Source organism: Leguminivora glycinivorella, chromosome 12 (assembly GCF_023078275.1).
Source record: "Leguminivora glycinivorella isolate SPB_JAAS2020 chromosome 12, LegGlyc_1.1, whole genome shotgun sequence".
Classification (NCBI taxonomy): domain Eukaryota; kingdom Metazoa; phylum Arthropoda; class Insecta; order Lepidoptera; family Tortricidae; genus Leguminivora; species Leguminivora glycinivorella.
Genome location: NC_062982.1, coordinates 22,799,373 through 22,815,294, shown reverse-complemented (window position 1 = coordinate 22,815,294; position 15,922 = coordinate 22,799,373). Strand labels below are relative to the sequence as shown.

The following is a 15,922-nucleotide window of genomic DNA, read 5'->3' as shown; positions in this document are numbered from 1 at the left end:
CCGCTCCACTCGCTCTACCCTTAATCCGGCCCTGAACGTCACTATGACATATATAGTTCTAACACTTCTAACTTCTACAGTGGCCTAGGGTTCCAAATGTTCCAACTGGTTGACTGTACTTACTGGAAATGTAATTGACTGAATACATATTATATCAATAGCATTCTTCTTTAATTCTGGTATTGTCTGAGATTTTTCTTCCTGTTATGAAAATATTGTGCGTTGTACGTCAATGCAACATTGAAATAATATTTTCAGTACAGATGGTGTTTTTTTTACGCACTAGTGCGAGAAGTGGTTCATTATATGCCAGGTCGAAACTTCGGAGGCTCATCTGTACTGAAAAACGTCGTACGATACACGTGCGAAAAGGAAATTCGTAACTCGTGTCGATTTAAAACACTCCCTTCGGCCGTGTTTTAATTTATCGCCACTCGTTTCGAACTTCCTTTTTTACGCACTTGTATCGTAATGTACTATTTTATGTCAACTAGTAAGTATAGGTATCCAAGAAGATTTACATCAACATAAACTAGAAGTATTTTATACTAGCTTTTGCCCGCGGCTTCGCTTGCTTTAAATTCGAAAATTGCGGAATGCTCCATACAAACATCCACCCCCCATTTAAGGGAAGCGAAGTGGGGGGTTAGGAAGAGACAAAAAGTAACCTAAGATATCACTCTCTATCCCTTCACCTATCTCCATTTAAAAAATCGTGTTAATTCGTCGCTCCGTTTTGCCATGAAAGACGGACAACCAAACAGACACACACACTTTCCCATTTTGTAATATTAAGTATGGATTACGGACATGTCCGTAAAAAGGTAAATTTTTCCAATAACAGCGATCGGGATCGGCCTTAAAACTAAAAACCGGCCAAGTGCGAGTCGGGCTCGCGCACAAAGGGTTCCGTAGCAGCAAATATAATAAACTTATTATGTCAATTTATACACCTGCCAAAATTACAGTTAAATCAACCTATCTCAAAAACTATAAGAGATACTTTGATCAAACCAAAAATCGTTGAAAGAGTTAATTAGCATGCATCACCTCTATTTTTTTAAAGAATTTTATACCCCGTAGTTATAAAAATAGAGGGGGGGGGACATACTTTTTACGACTTTGAGAGCTGATATCTCAAAAACCGTTCACTTTAAGAAAAATGTTTTTTAGAAAACTTTATATCATTTTAAAAGACCTTTCCATTGATACCCCACACGGGTATGTACATCGAAAAAAAAAATTTTCATCCCTCAGTTACATGTATGGGGGCCCCACCCCCAATTCTTTTTTTTACTATTTAGTGTCATAATTTTGTAGCGGTTCATACAACACATATTCCCATCAAATTTCATCACTGTAGTACTTATAGTTTCCGAGTAAATCGGCTGTGACAGACGGACAGACGGACAGACGGACAGACGGACATGACGAAACTATAAGGGTTCCGTTTTTGCCATTTTGGCTACGGAACCCTAAAAAGCCAGGTCAACTACAACTGGGTCAGGGGAAAGTTTAAATTTAGAAAAAAAAACCTTACATAGTGGACCTATTTTCAGGAAACATGGCTATACTCCCGACTAATTCAGCTTTCAAACAAAAAACGAAATCTAATTCGGTTCATCCGTACGAAAGCTACAATGCCACAGACAGACACACACACAGACAGACACGTCAAAGTTATAACACCCCGTTGCTTTGCGTCGGGGGTTCAAAACTTATAACACCCCGACGTTTTTGCGTCGGGGGTTAAAAATTAGGTATTGTATAATACGGACGTAGAAAATAGGTTACCATAAAATAAAGGTAAATTTTTCCGATAACAGCAATCGGGATCGGCTTAAAAACTAAAAAGCCAGGTCACCTACAACTGGTTCAGGGAAAAAGTGCAATCGTGGAACTGCAGTTGTCAATGGCTGAGCCTGGCGGGAAAATAGAAGAACTGAGTGTGCCAATACTGTCAATTTAAGGCCAACACGACCCAATTTTGAAGGTTCCTACTACGAGTAACAAGGGTGTATGACCGTCATTTTGAAAAAAAAAAAACCTGTTCACCGTTCAGTAGATTCATTTATTAGGTACAAATCACAACCATACATAATAAACTCACGCCCAAAAGTAGGCAGAGCACATGAAACTGTCAAAGTTTCAGTGCCACTCTTAGGAATTTAACTCTGCCGCGCTTTTTCAATACAAATTTGATGCAGAGTTGGCTTAGCTGGATAACTCCACGTTAAATCATGTTCTAATCCCAAAAAGCAGGTATTAATTAATGCTTTTTAAAAGCACTTCTAAACAAAGGATGATGAATAAATGCAAATCATGCCTTTTGTGGCTAAAATCCCACTCCCACGCGATCCAAATCGGGCCAAGCGTCGGAAACAAGTCCCGACAGGATGGATAAATATAATATCGAGGATGACGGTGGACTTCCTTGGACGAACTTAATGAGTTGATTGACTTGATACCAAAGAGGATCGAGTATTATAGAAAGTTACTGTCAAAGTAAAATGTGTAATCACAGTGCATAGGCTGCCATCTTTCGTCTCCATGACCCCCCCCCCCATCCCTGGAGGCTAGGTTGGCCATACTAATAGACCACGTGACCCCCTCTGGGGCCTGGGCCTTTACCACGTGATTTTTAAATTAATTGTGTTACTAAAATTGACATGGAAATTCATCCCACTAATAAATAAAAAATTGTCTCAAAGAATTGCAAAAAATAAAGAGAGCTTTTCCGACCTGCGGTTTTTGAGTGTCACGCGTTCGAATTCAGAAAATTGTCACTGAAAATAATAGGCAAGTCGTTTTCAACCGGTATTTTAGTGACAAAATCCCGTATGCGAGATTCAAAAATCGCCGTCCTGTAGGTAGTGATAACAAGATTTAAACATAATCTCGTGTCGGTCCGTTTTTATTACTACAAAAACATTGGCCACGGGGACGTAACCAGAAAAACCACAAGTTCCCCTGTGGTTACCTGTCATTGTTAATTGATTCACTCACATTAGTAATTTCTTATTATTGTGTAAAAGTAAACAAATAGATGGCGTATCGTGAGAAATGAGAGGCTACGTGTGAAGTGTTAGTAAAAATGTTATTGATAGTATTATTACTATCGTAAACAATGAACCGTAATGATCAATAATTAACATGTACCTACCTAAATATTTAAAACGTTAAATAATCGTATCATAGATATGTCAGGGTAGTACTGACAGATGTTTAAGACCTGTGGCCTGTTTCTCGAAAGGTACAAGCCTTGTATTACAAGTGTGTTTCCATGACAACCCATACGATTTGACAGTTCGCGCACTTGTAATACAATACAAGGCTTGTACCTTTCGAGAAACGGGCCCCTGGGGCCCATTTCTCAAAACTGAAAGCTTAAAAACTACAAGTTACAAGCGGATGAAGCGGAAGTCTCTTTCCAGCTTCGAGAAATGGGCCCCTGTAGCCCATTGCTCCAGGCTACAAGTTACAATTTACAAGTGTTTGTCCAATGTCTAATATGACAAGTTTGAAAGAGACTTCCGCTTGTAACTTGTAACTTTTAGTTTTGAGAAACGGGCCCCTGTACAGCTCCACATACTTGTTTAAGAATTAAGATATGTGCTGTTTTTAGGGTTCCGTAGTCAACTAGGAACCCTTATAGTTTCGCCATGTCTGTCTGTCCGTCTGTCCGTCCGTCCGTCCGTCCGTCCGTCCGTCCGTCCGCGGATAATCTCAGTAACCGTTAGCACTAGAAAGCTGAAATTTGGTACCAATATGTATATCAATCACGCCAACAAAGTGCAAAAATAAAAAATGGAAAAAAATGTTTTATTAGGGTACCCCCCCCTACATGTAAAGTGGGGACTGATATTTTTTTTTCATTCCAACCCCAACATGTGATATATTGTTGGATAGGTATTTAAAAATGAATAAGGGTTTACTAAGATCGTTTTTTGATAATATTAATATTTTCGGATATAATCGCTCCTAAAGGAAAAAATAGTGCGTCCCCCCCCTCTAACTTTTGAACCATATGTTTAAAAAATATGAAAAAAATCACAAAAGTAGAACTTTATAAAGACTTTCTAGGAAAATTGTTTTGAACTTGATAGGTTCAGTAGTGTTTGAGAAAAATACGGAAAACTACGGAACCCTACACTGAGCGTGGCCCGACACGCTCTTGGCCGGTTTTTACTTTTTAAGACCAGTAAATTACTTGTAAAATCCTGAAAATTGGACATATTATTTGCTGCCATAAAAATCCATCTATAAACATTATATCATCATGTCGCGTTGAAATATTCCACGACATTACGAAAAATATTTTATTTTTTGCTTCGAAAAACCCTAATAAGGGGAACAAAACGTTTTGCAACCTTTCCCTGATCATTTTAAGGTTACAAACCTCGAATTTGCACCCCGAATCAAGATAATTGCCATTTTAATATAAAACATCCTAACTCTCTATAAATAACTATTCAGTTACACCCTTTAGTATAATGTAGGAGTGGCCCGACCTTTCAAGCCGCTCCCGTAGGTAAAAGTCAAAGCTATTTGGTGATTAACCTCGGGATCTTGGGGTAGCGTACTAGCGTACAAGGTGGGTTTGAGGTTATGGAGTACGTCGCCTTAAGAACTGTCGGTATTAAAAAATAAACTAGAAGCCCTTTGTGTACAGTTTACTAAAACACTTTAGGTAAAAAAATATCTTGAATTTATTTGATTTTTTGTTACTGCTAAGATTGAAAATTAGAGTAAATTTCATGAGCAATTTGCGTAATTTATTACCCTTTGCATTTATTTTTTAAACATTTCATAACTGACAAAATACAAATGGCGCTGACTTAAAGCCAAAAGGCATTCTTTAAAGCTCTAACGTCCAATTCTGCGCTAGAAACCGAAAGATCTGCCGGCGTAGCACAGTTGGATAAACTTTATCGCATCGGTGCGTCCTTATCGCACCTACAAATAGTGCAAAAAGGACGGCATGATGACGTTACGTTCTTACGTTTATCACGCGACCGTGCTTGCCTGCCTGCACTCTATATAGTCTATATAAGAACATGAGTGATCAGATCATGTGTCTTGCATCGATCTATTTATTAGCCACCAAAAACAGTGTCTCTCTGGTCAAAATAAATCTTCTATAATAGACGCAAAAGCCAATAATTTAGTTTTCAAGTGATAGAGTTACTATACTACCTAGACTAAAAACAGAATTACTATTTTTAATTTTCGCAATATGTCCTCTGCATCCGGGAATTTATACTTCAATCAAAACAATTGTTTAATAACAAACTTATCTACGGCCAACCAAACATGAAAAACAAGAACTAGTCTACATATAGTCATATATCTCTTAATTTCCTTATCATGGCAACGTTTTATCTACAGATGTCATTGAACAAATTATAAAGTAGGTCACAAAATTATAATAAATTACGTCGCGTTTGCATGCTAATTAAGTTTTGTTAAGTGTTAAATGCGATTCTATTAATTTTGAGTTTGTGCAAACGGAAATCTTGCCATTGTCAACAGTTATTTGATTAGATTAGAAAAGTAGTAAAGTGGAGAGCATATCGAATCGAACGATATAAAACAGCTTAACGGCTCAAGTGGCTCAACCAACATTGGTCTAACGCCGTGGCTTGCGTGGGCGACGGTCGCGCGACGGCGATGCGACGCATACGAAATCAAACCTTATCGATATGGAAGTGTGAGACGCGACGGCGACGGTCGCGCGACCGTCGCCCACGCAAGACACGGCGTAAGCGCGACAGCGGTGAGCGGCGGCCATACATTGGTGCGAGACACAGCGATGGGACTTTTCATTCGTACGTATGGCTGCCGCTCATTGCTGTCGCGCTGACCAATGTCGTGCCCGGGCCGTATTAGTGTACGGCCTGAGTGGACGCTCGGAGCGGAGCGTTCGGCGTGGCGGGCGAGCGTGCATCCACGTTATTCAGCGTCGACTCAGGACACTTGTATGAGCTTCAATTGATTGACATGCACGCCGCGCTGCACGATGCACGCTCTTATTGGGCCTTACACATAGACGAATTATTAGACCTCACTTCTGCTCCTTGTGAAGTCACCATCAGTAAAATAGGTGAGACGACTAAAAAAACCGGCCAAGAACGTGTCTGGCCACGCTCAGTGTAGGGTTCCGTAGTTTTCCGTATTTTTCTCAAAAACTATTGAACCTATCAAGTTCAAAACAATTTTCCTAGAAAGTCTTTATAAAGTTTACTTTTGTGATTTTTTTCATATTTTTTAAACATGTGGTTCAAAAGTTAGAGGGGGGGGACGCACTTTTTTTTCCTTTAGGAGCGATTATTTCCGAAAATATTAATATTATCAAAAAATGATCTTAGTAAACCCTTATTCATTTTTAAATACCTATCCAACAATATATCACACGTTGGGGTTGGAATGAAAAAAAATATCAGCCCCCACTTTACATGTAGGGGGGGTACCCTAGTAAAACATTTTTTTCCATTTTTTATTTTTGCACTTTGTTGGCGTGATTGATATACATATTGGTACCAAATTTCAGCTTTCTAGTGCTTACGGTTACTGAGATTATCCGCGGACGGACGGACGGACGGACGGACAGACAGACATGGCGAAACTATAAGGGTTCCTAGTTGACTACGGAACCCTAAAAAAGTAATTAGTCCATCAGTTAGATTAGCAAAAAAGTTTAGACACGTATTTTTTCTTTTTATCATAAAAATTGACGACGGTACAGTGCGTTGAAGTTTTACGTGACGTCACGCCTAACAGGTACACTTTTACTTAGAAGTGACGTCACAAGCCCCCACTCCGGAACTTTGATACACTATATATTTGTATTTTTTCATTAATTAGAAATTTAAAGCGAAAAATATGTGTTCACGATTTTTGGACGATCTAACTGACGGACTAAACAGAATGCCATTTTTTTATGTAGTCGTCATCCCTATTATTGTGAAGAGACAAAAGAAGTGAAAAATTGTTTAGTCCATGTTGATGTCGCTAGAACTTCGGAGCCAGTAACCTCAAGAGTGAACGACCGAACGGAATGAACCAATGGAATGAAAATGAAACATTTTAATTTTCACGTGTCTTGGAAGAGTTTGGGAGGATTCACACGCGATATGATCATATGAATCATATGATCATATACAAGGTGGCAACGCATAAAGGGACAAAAATGTGTGTGTGTGTGCACGGGAAAACGTCCCACTTTGTCGATTGCTATAAAGTCGCTTTGTCAGTTTATTCATATAAAGATACAAGGAAATCTCGCCTTAATGGTAACCGACAAAGTGGGTCGTTTTACTAAACACACTCACAAATGATTAATATCAGGAACCATTGAGAGCGATTTTGAAGAAAAAATACAGATAGAAAAGACGACGATTTTGTGGCACTTTTCATTAGACTTACATTTTATAATATGTGAGTATTTTCAGTTAAACGTCCCACTTTGTCGGTTACCATTAAGGCGAGATTTACTTGTATCTTTATATGAATAAACTGACAAAGCGGCTTTATAGCAATGGATAAAGTGGGACGTTTTCCGTGCACACTCACATATAGTTCCATAAATATTTTCTTCCATTAAGTACCTATTTTACTATTACTACCCAGTTCCGCCATAAAGTAGTTACTTAATGTTTTACACGTTTTAAACGAGTTCGATTACTCGTGTCTGCCTGTCTAGCCGAAGTGACGTTCATGCTCCGAAACTATCGTTGTTAAGTTGTTATCTTCTTCTTCTTCTAACTTAAGAGCTGTGCTCTTGTCGGTGGAGCAATCTCCAACTCGTGCGGTCTTCTGCCAACTCCTTCACCTTCTGATACGACATGACCTGAACCTTTTCTTTAATTTGGGTGAAATAGTTTCTCCTAGGTCTTCCTCTTCCCCTCTTTCCTTCTACTTTTCCTTCTACGATGTTTTTGAGAAACAGGTCGTGTCGTAGCAGATGTCCAACCAGTACGCCTCTTCTGTTTTCTATTGTCTTTAATATATTTCTTTTTTCTTTAATCCTATCTAGAACTCTAACGTTTGATATTTTTTCTGTCCAACTAATCCCTTCCATTCTCCGCCAGCACCACATCTCGAAGCTTTCCAATCTCTCTCTGTCTCTTTTCGTCATTGTCCACGTTTCACAGGCGTATAAGGCGATGCTCCAGATATAGGATTTAATAAAAAGTTGTTATACCTCTCTATAAATCTTCTGTACTTATAGCTACATGTCGCAACGGCAACAGAGGAAAATGCGTTTAGTTCGCCGCTAAGCGTGAACGATAGTCATTTCGGCTAGTCCGGCTGATCGCCCTCAGTCTTTCTTAGTTTTATCAAAGACATAATATATGTAACTCCGTATAGACGGATAAAGTCTAAGAAAAAAACGTACCTCAAAACCATAATGAAAAAGGTACGGTGGCCAAGGCGTTACACCTTTGGGGAACGCTCGGCTAGATGGCGCTAATAAAAATATTTGAAATTTTAACACATATCAAGCTAAGAATATGGGCCAAATTGTCAAAACTGAGGTTCAAAAGTTTTAAGCCTGTGTCGTGAGATGGCAGTCTATGCACTGTGATTACACATTTTACTTTGACAGTAACTCTCTATAATACTCAATCCTCTTTGGTTTTATTTTATGTCAAAACATTTTTATGGCAGTTACTATATAATATGGTCTTTAAGAAAACTGCAAGTGAAAGTTTTCCTATGTCAAACATGTCTCTCACTTTTCTTCCCGGCCCATTTGGCCGAAACACCCTGTATAACCTTATGTTTGCCTCTATTATTTTGAAAGTAGGTCAGTTAGGTTGCCAAGCGATGCGTCCCGACCTAATATCAAGATGTAGTGCCGATTTGATTTATGAAAAACTTTTCTATTGAATTGAAGATCTAGATTCTGAACTCAAGAGGGCCTAGCCAAGAGGGCTATCGTTCAACTCTGCTCGGCGCTCGCATATGCTACGTAGCATATTTTAGGATTGGTATATATTGACGTCCCTTTGCGTGCGATACCATAGAATAGATTATTAACAACAAAGAGATTCGACCCTGGGTACTTGCCGAATGGCACAAACGCTCACGAAACGAAACGCTCGTAGATATCTATCTCTTTTGCTCTTGCGTATTGGCGCGACACCGCGACAAAGCCAGACTACCTTTCGTGGCGTTTCGTTTTCGTTTCGCGTCGCAGAAATGTCATTCGACACCTGAACAGCTGTTAAACATCGGTTCATATGTAGGAAGTGTCCTTTCTGTGCGTGCAATTCTGTGCTTTTGTGTTCTATGTGCATGCTGCTTAAAAAGTAGTATAATGACGAACATAATATCCAATGTCTCTATCGTTTAAATAGAAAGGCTCGATTATACTTTTAAAGGTTAATTAACCCTGATAACGCAACTTAACACGTTTGCGGAAAACGACGCCAGTTGAGAAACATGCGTTACGTTACGTGTGTCACAAATCGTATTCGGTCGTTATCCATACTATTATTATAAATGGGAAAGTGTGTGTCTGTTTGTTTGTCCGTCTTTCACGGCAAAACAGAGCGACGAATCGACGTGATTTTTTAAGTGGAGATAGTTGCAGGGATGGAGAGTGACATAGGCTACTTTTTGTCTTTCTAACGCGAGCGAAGCCGCGGGCAAAAGCTAGTATATTTTCTAGGTATCCCCGTGTGGTGACGGGTTAAGAATTTCACCACCCCTATCCGTCCGTGGGTGTAGTAGGAGTCGACTGTGGGAGATGCGTTCAATTGTGTTGTGGGCGATAGGCTACCAACCTGTCATTGCAATATCAAGATTTTATTTTCTGTCAACCCCTTTATTGCTCCGAGACACTGAAACTTGAACAGTTTCATGTGCTCTGTTTAATCTTGTGCAGTCACCGGCATAAATAAGTGATGATTTCTAACATCGTGTCTGAAATGTCATAAGAAATTGTCAAACGATTTAAAGCGTCAATGTACAAAAAATCATCACTTATTATTTATGCCGGTGACTGTCAGACGTGAGTGTGTTATATGTATGTGTATTTCCTTTCCATCACAGAGAACTTTAGCTTCAAGATCAATCAAGTTTTTTTACTTCTTTTCAAGTGAAGTTCGATAAAAATTCTGATAAAGAGATCCTTAATTATTGCATATGAAGCATAAGGAACATTTAGACATGAACCATCATTTTAAGTAGGTACTTATAATTCGATCAAACAAGTTTGTCCATAGAAAAAGGCGCGAAAATAAAATTTGTCGGTGAAGGGCTATCTTTTTTCAACTAAGAGCAATTTTCTACTACCTGTGATAGCTTGTCAGACTATACATAATAATAACCGGAAGTAATTTCCCAAACAAAATAAAATCACAAAATGACATGCACATTGCCTCATAAATGCAACTACTGAGACTTGAGCGTTGTAGCATTCAGCCTGGATTTACAATAAACACTCTACATTCACTATTTCGAACCATAAAGTAGGCTCCATAAAGTTTATTTCATCTTGGTCAACATGATAGGTAATAACCGCTATCCGACCAGTTTAAGGAGACCATAATTCTAACAGCCGCCACTCAAATGTAGGCTACTTCTCAATCGGTCTTATTAAACTGATTACAGATAGTAAAAGTCGAGAGTGAAAGTGCGTTTTTTTTCTATTGTGCGTTCCGTTTTACGGAAGTAAACAAAGGCGAGGTTTAAAAAAATGCATTCTGGCGCCGAGTGGTAGAATTGATTACAATCTATTAGCTCGGATTGCTTATATATGAGGGAACCGGTCACTTGTGAGCAATTAAGTGTGTGGACTAATAAATTATATGCTTGAACAGTTTAAAAGAGATCAAGTAGGTTATTGATTGGTGTTTGTGAAGGTATAATATAAAAAAACCGGCCAAGAGCGTGTCGGGCCACGCTCAGTGTAGGGTTCCGTAGTTTTTCGTATTTTTCTCAAAAATTACTGAACCTATCAAGTTCGAAACAATTTTCCTATAAAGTATTTATAAAGTTCTACTTTTGTGATTTTTTTCATATTTTTTAAACATATGGTTCAAAAGTTAGAGGGGGGGGACGCACTTTTTTTTCCTTTAGGAGCGATTATTTCCGAAAATATTAATAATATCAAAAAACGATCTTAGTAAACCCTTATTCATTTTTAAATACCTATCCAACAATATATCACACGTTGGGGTTGGAATGAAAAAAAATATCAGCCCCCACTTTACATGTAGGGGGGGTACCCTAATAAAACATTTTTTTCCATTTTTTATTTTTGCACTTTGTTGGCGTGATTGATATACATATTGGTACCAAATTTCAGCTTTCTAGTACTTACGGTTACTGAGATTATCCGCGGACGGACGGACGGACGGACGGACGGACGGACGGACGGACAGACAGACATGGCGAAACTATAAGGGTTCCTAGTTGATTACGGAACCCTAAAAATGGCTTATATAAATGAATAGTAATACATTACGATACAATACAAGTACGTAAAAAACCGGCCAAGAGCGTGTCGGGCCACGCTCAGTGTTGGGTTCCGTAGTTTTCCGTATTTTTCTCAAAAACTATTGAACCTATCAAGTTCAAAACAATTTTCCTAGAAAGTCTTTATAAAGTTCTACTTTTGTGATTTTTTTTCATATTTTTTAAACATGTGGTTCAAAAGTTAGAGGGGGGGGACGCACTTTTTTTTTCCTTTAGGAGTGATTATTTCCGAAAATATTAATATTATCAAAAAATAATCTTAGTAAACCCTTATTCATTTTTAATTACCTATCCAACAATATATCACACGTTGGGGTTGGAATGAAAAATAATATCAGCCCCCACTTTACATGTAGGGGGGGGGTACCCTAATAAAACATTTTTTTCCATTTTTTATTTTTGCACTTTGTTGGCGTGATTGATATACATATTGGTACCAAATTTCAGCTTTCTACAGTTTACGGTTACTGAGATTATCCGCGGACGGACGGACGGACGGACGGACGGACGGACAGACAGAGATGGCGAAACTATAAGGGTTCCTAGTTGACTACGGAACCCTAAAAAGGAAGTTTTAAATCGACACTAATTACGAATTTCCTTTTTGCACGTGTATCGTACGACGTTTTTCAGTACAGATAGCACTCCGACCTGGCATATAATGAACCATTTCTCGCACTAGTGCGTAAAAAAAACACTATCTGTACTGAAATAGTACATTTCGATACAAGTGCGTAAAAGAGGAAGTTCGAAACGAGTGGCGATAAATTAAAACACGACCGAAGGGAGTGTTTTAAATCGACACGAGTTACGAATTTCCTCTACGCACGTGTATCGAACGACGTTTTTCAGTACAGATGGCCATCAGAAGTTTCGACCTGGCATATAATGAACCATTTCTCGCACTAGTGCGTAAAAAAAACACTATCTGTACTGAAAACGTATATATTTCTAATTTTATTTGTTGCAGTTGGTTAGCCTTTAATAGTTGTGGAACTGTTAAGTTAGAATGTAAACAGCTAATCTCAAGTCCCGATCGATGCTCACGCTTGACGACTTTTTCATTGTTTTGAAACTTCTTACAAAACGATTACAATATAACTAACCACAGATTAGGTAAGGTTGTGACTTGTGAAACTGTAGCGTTGAATATCTAGTTATTTCGCCTTAGTTTGACATTTGGATGTTTATCAGTCTAGTATTGAGAAAATCGGAATGTATTCCGTCAATACTATCAATAGCAATGACAAAAATATGGCGTTAGAAACTTAGCATTATCATTAATTAATATCAAATTTATATTAAGATGGCCATTAGAATGACAAGTCTCTCTTTATAAATGGAAATAGATATCATACACGAAAGAAAAAATGACAAGGCCCACTGGTGGCCGAGCCGGGAATCGAACCCGGGTCTTCAGCTTACGCGGCTAACGTCTTTACCACTAGACCACTAAGTCTCTCTTTGTTTTGTTCCACCATGTACTTACCTGGATGTGCGAAATGTCATTTGATATTTGCCAGTCGCTTTTCGGTGAAGGAAAACATCGTGAGGAAACCGGACTAATTCCAATAAGGCCTAGTTACTCTTCGGGTTGAAAGGTCAGATGGCAGTCGCTTTCGTAAAAACTAGTGCCTACGCCAAATCTTGGGATTAGTTGTCAAAGCGGACCCCAGGCTCCCATGAGCCGTGGCAAATGCCGGGATAACGCAAGGAGGAGGAGGTATTTGCTAACGTGGACGTGACTGGGCCACTTGCACCATCAGCTTAACTCAAGGTTAGTGAGCTGTCAACTGTGAAATTCCATATAAAATGGTGGGTTAACAAATCATGTCAAATATTAAATTAAGCGCAATATATACACAATATTTTCTTATGTCAATAAGCCATGCACACACATACATATATTATATACACTATAAGATGAAGTCGTTGTAGAAACTTATTTATGCTTTATTTATTTATTTGAAAACATATTTCAATGACATTACAGATAAATCCAATGCGTCATGAAACTTAAAAAAAAAACAGTAAATAAGAACATGAAGAAAGAACGCAAAGCTCTACTACATCCATACTAATATTATAAATGGGAAACTGTTTGTTTGTCCGTCTTTCACGGCAAAACGGAGCGACGTATTGTCGTGATTTTTGAAATAGAGGTAGTTGAAGGGATGGAGAGTGACATAGGCAACTTTTTGTCTCTTTCTAACTCCCCTATTCCCTAACATAGGGGGTGGAAGTTTGTATGGAACATTTCACAATTTTCGTACTTAACGCGTGCGAAATGCGAATCCGCGGGCAAAAGCTAGTTTTAAATAAAGAATCGCAAACTCTGTCTTACTAAAATTTAGCATCTAGAGTAGTGCCTAGAAAGACTTTTCTCTTTTTTTTCTATTTTTAACCGACTTCAAAAAAGGAGGAGGTTCTCAATTCGACTGAATGTTTTTTTTTTTTTTGTATGTATGTTCCTCGATATCTCCGAGAATTGTGGACCGATTTTCAAAATTTTTTTTTGATCGAACGGGTATAACCCCGAGATGGTCCCATTGGCACCAAGTCAGGGTCTGATGATGGGATCCTGGAGAAATCGAGGGAACTCTTCAAATGTTATAGGCACATGTAATGTTTTCAGTGTATTTTTCAAAGGTAAACCAGTATTTACGCCTGATGGTAATAATTTTATGTGGCTGAGCTGATGATGGAAGGTCAACTCCTCAATGGTTAGGAGTTAAAGGATAATTCTTTCACTAGTGTACATGTATTCGGACTGATACATATAATATCAATAGGAACCACTAAAAATCAACAAATAAATAAACTTTTTAACAAAAAATAAAACCGCCTTCAAAAATAAGCGCGTTACAAAACACGGAGAAACTAAAAAGCAAAAAATAATAAACCTTTGAATTCAGATTTCTTATCGTATTGCAATAATCTAAACATCCAAATTATAAACAAATCAATTATTTTTGGAGTCGGTGCCAGCCTGCGTATGGTTGGGTGGGGCAAACAGGCAATAGCAAGGCGACGAACAGGTCTGGTACCGACTGCAAAAATAATTGATTTGTTTATAATTTGGATGTTTAGATTATTGCAATACGATAAGAAATCTGAATTCAAAGGTTTATTATTTTTTGCTTTTTAGTTTCTCCGTGTTTTGTAACGCGCTTATTTTTGAAGGCGGTTTTATTTTAGTCATTGTTAGGAGTCAATCGGTCCTCGCTAGAGATACGGGCGGCCGGTTGCTCTGCTTGGTAACAGCTGGTTTTGTAATGTTTTGTGGTGATACTGGTCTTTTATATATAAGTTAGATCTGGTAAGGTGGTAAGGTCAGGTAGGTAATAAGGGATTTGGTTATGTTTTATTAAAGGTTTGGAGGGTGTTAATTATATATTTGGTGTAATTAATAAATGAAGCTAGCGTTTCTTCTTTTCCGGTTAACTGTTTTATATTGTAAGGTTTGTTTTTTATCGCAAAGACTCGTAAATAATCTTCTAAGTAATTTAGACTGAAATTTATACCACTAGATAGGGTAGTTCATTCTAATTGGTTTAAGACAAAAATAGTATCAAAAGGTTAGCCAAACTACAGAACATGTCTCTACAACCATAGATTATGTAACATAAAAGCCAAAGTTATTCAGTATAGTTTTAGATTGACATTTGGACGCAATAAAACGAATTTGCTTCTAAAACGGGAGTGAAACTGAACTGCGTGGAGTGTCACCGTTCGCCGCTAGTGATGGGCACTCTAATAGTTATTACTAGGGATAAGCATTTTCCCGGGAATATTTATAAAGTTGTGTATTTTATTATGAAAACAGATTGAAAAACCGGCCAAGAGCGTGTCGGGCCGCACGCTCAGTGTAGGGTTCCGTAGTTTTCCGTATTTTTCTCAAAAACTACTGAACCTATCAAGTTCAAAACAATTTTCCTAGAAAGTCTTTATAAGGTTTTACTTTTGTGATTTTTTTCATATTTAACATAGGGTTCAAAAGTTAGAGGGGGGGGGGACGCACTTTTTTTCCTTTAGGAGCGATTATTACCGAAAATATTAATATTATCAAAAAACGATCTTTGTAAACCCTTATTCATTTTTAAATACCTATCCAACAATATATCACACGTTGGGGTTGGAATGAAAAAAAAATCAGCCCCCACTTTACATGTAGGGGGAGTACCCTAATAAAACATTTTTTTCCATTTTTTTATTTTTGCACTTTGTTGGCGTGATTGATATACATATTGGTACCAAATTTCAGCTCTCTAGTACTAACGGTTACTGAGATTATCCGCGGACGGACGGACGGACGGACAGACAGACATGGCGAAACTATAAGGGTTCCTAGTTGACTACGGAACCCTAAAAATAATCATAATTATTATATTTGCAGTATTGCTGTAAAAACCCACAAAATAACCACTTACCCATA

At 38.1% G+C, this 15,922-nt stretch overlaps 1 protein-coding gene across 2 annotated transcripts in view; it reads left to right on the top strand.

Moving 5' to 3' along the window:
• LOC125231813 (F-box only protein 25) overlaps positions 1-15,922 on the top strand; it is a 35,060-nt gene that overhangs the window by 1,599 nt on the left and 17,539 nt on the right. The gene's annotated exons all lie outside the window — the stretch shown is intronic.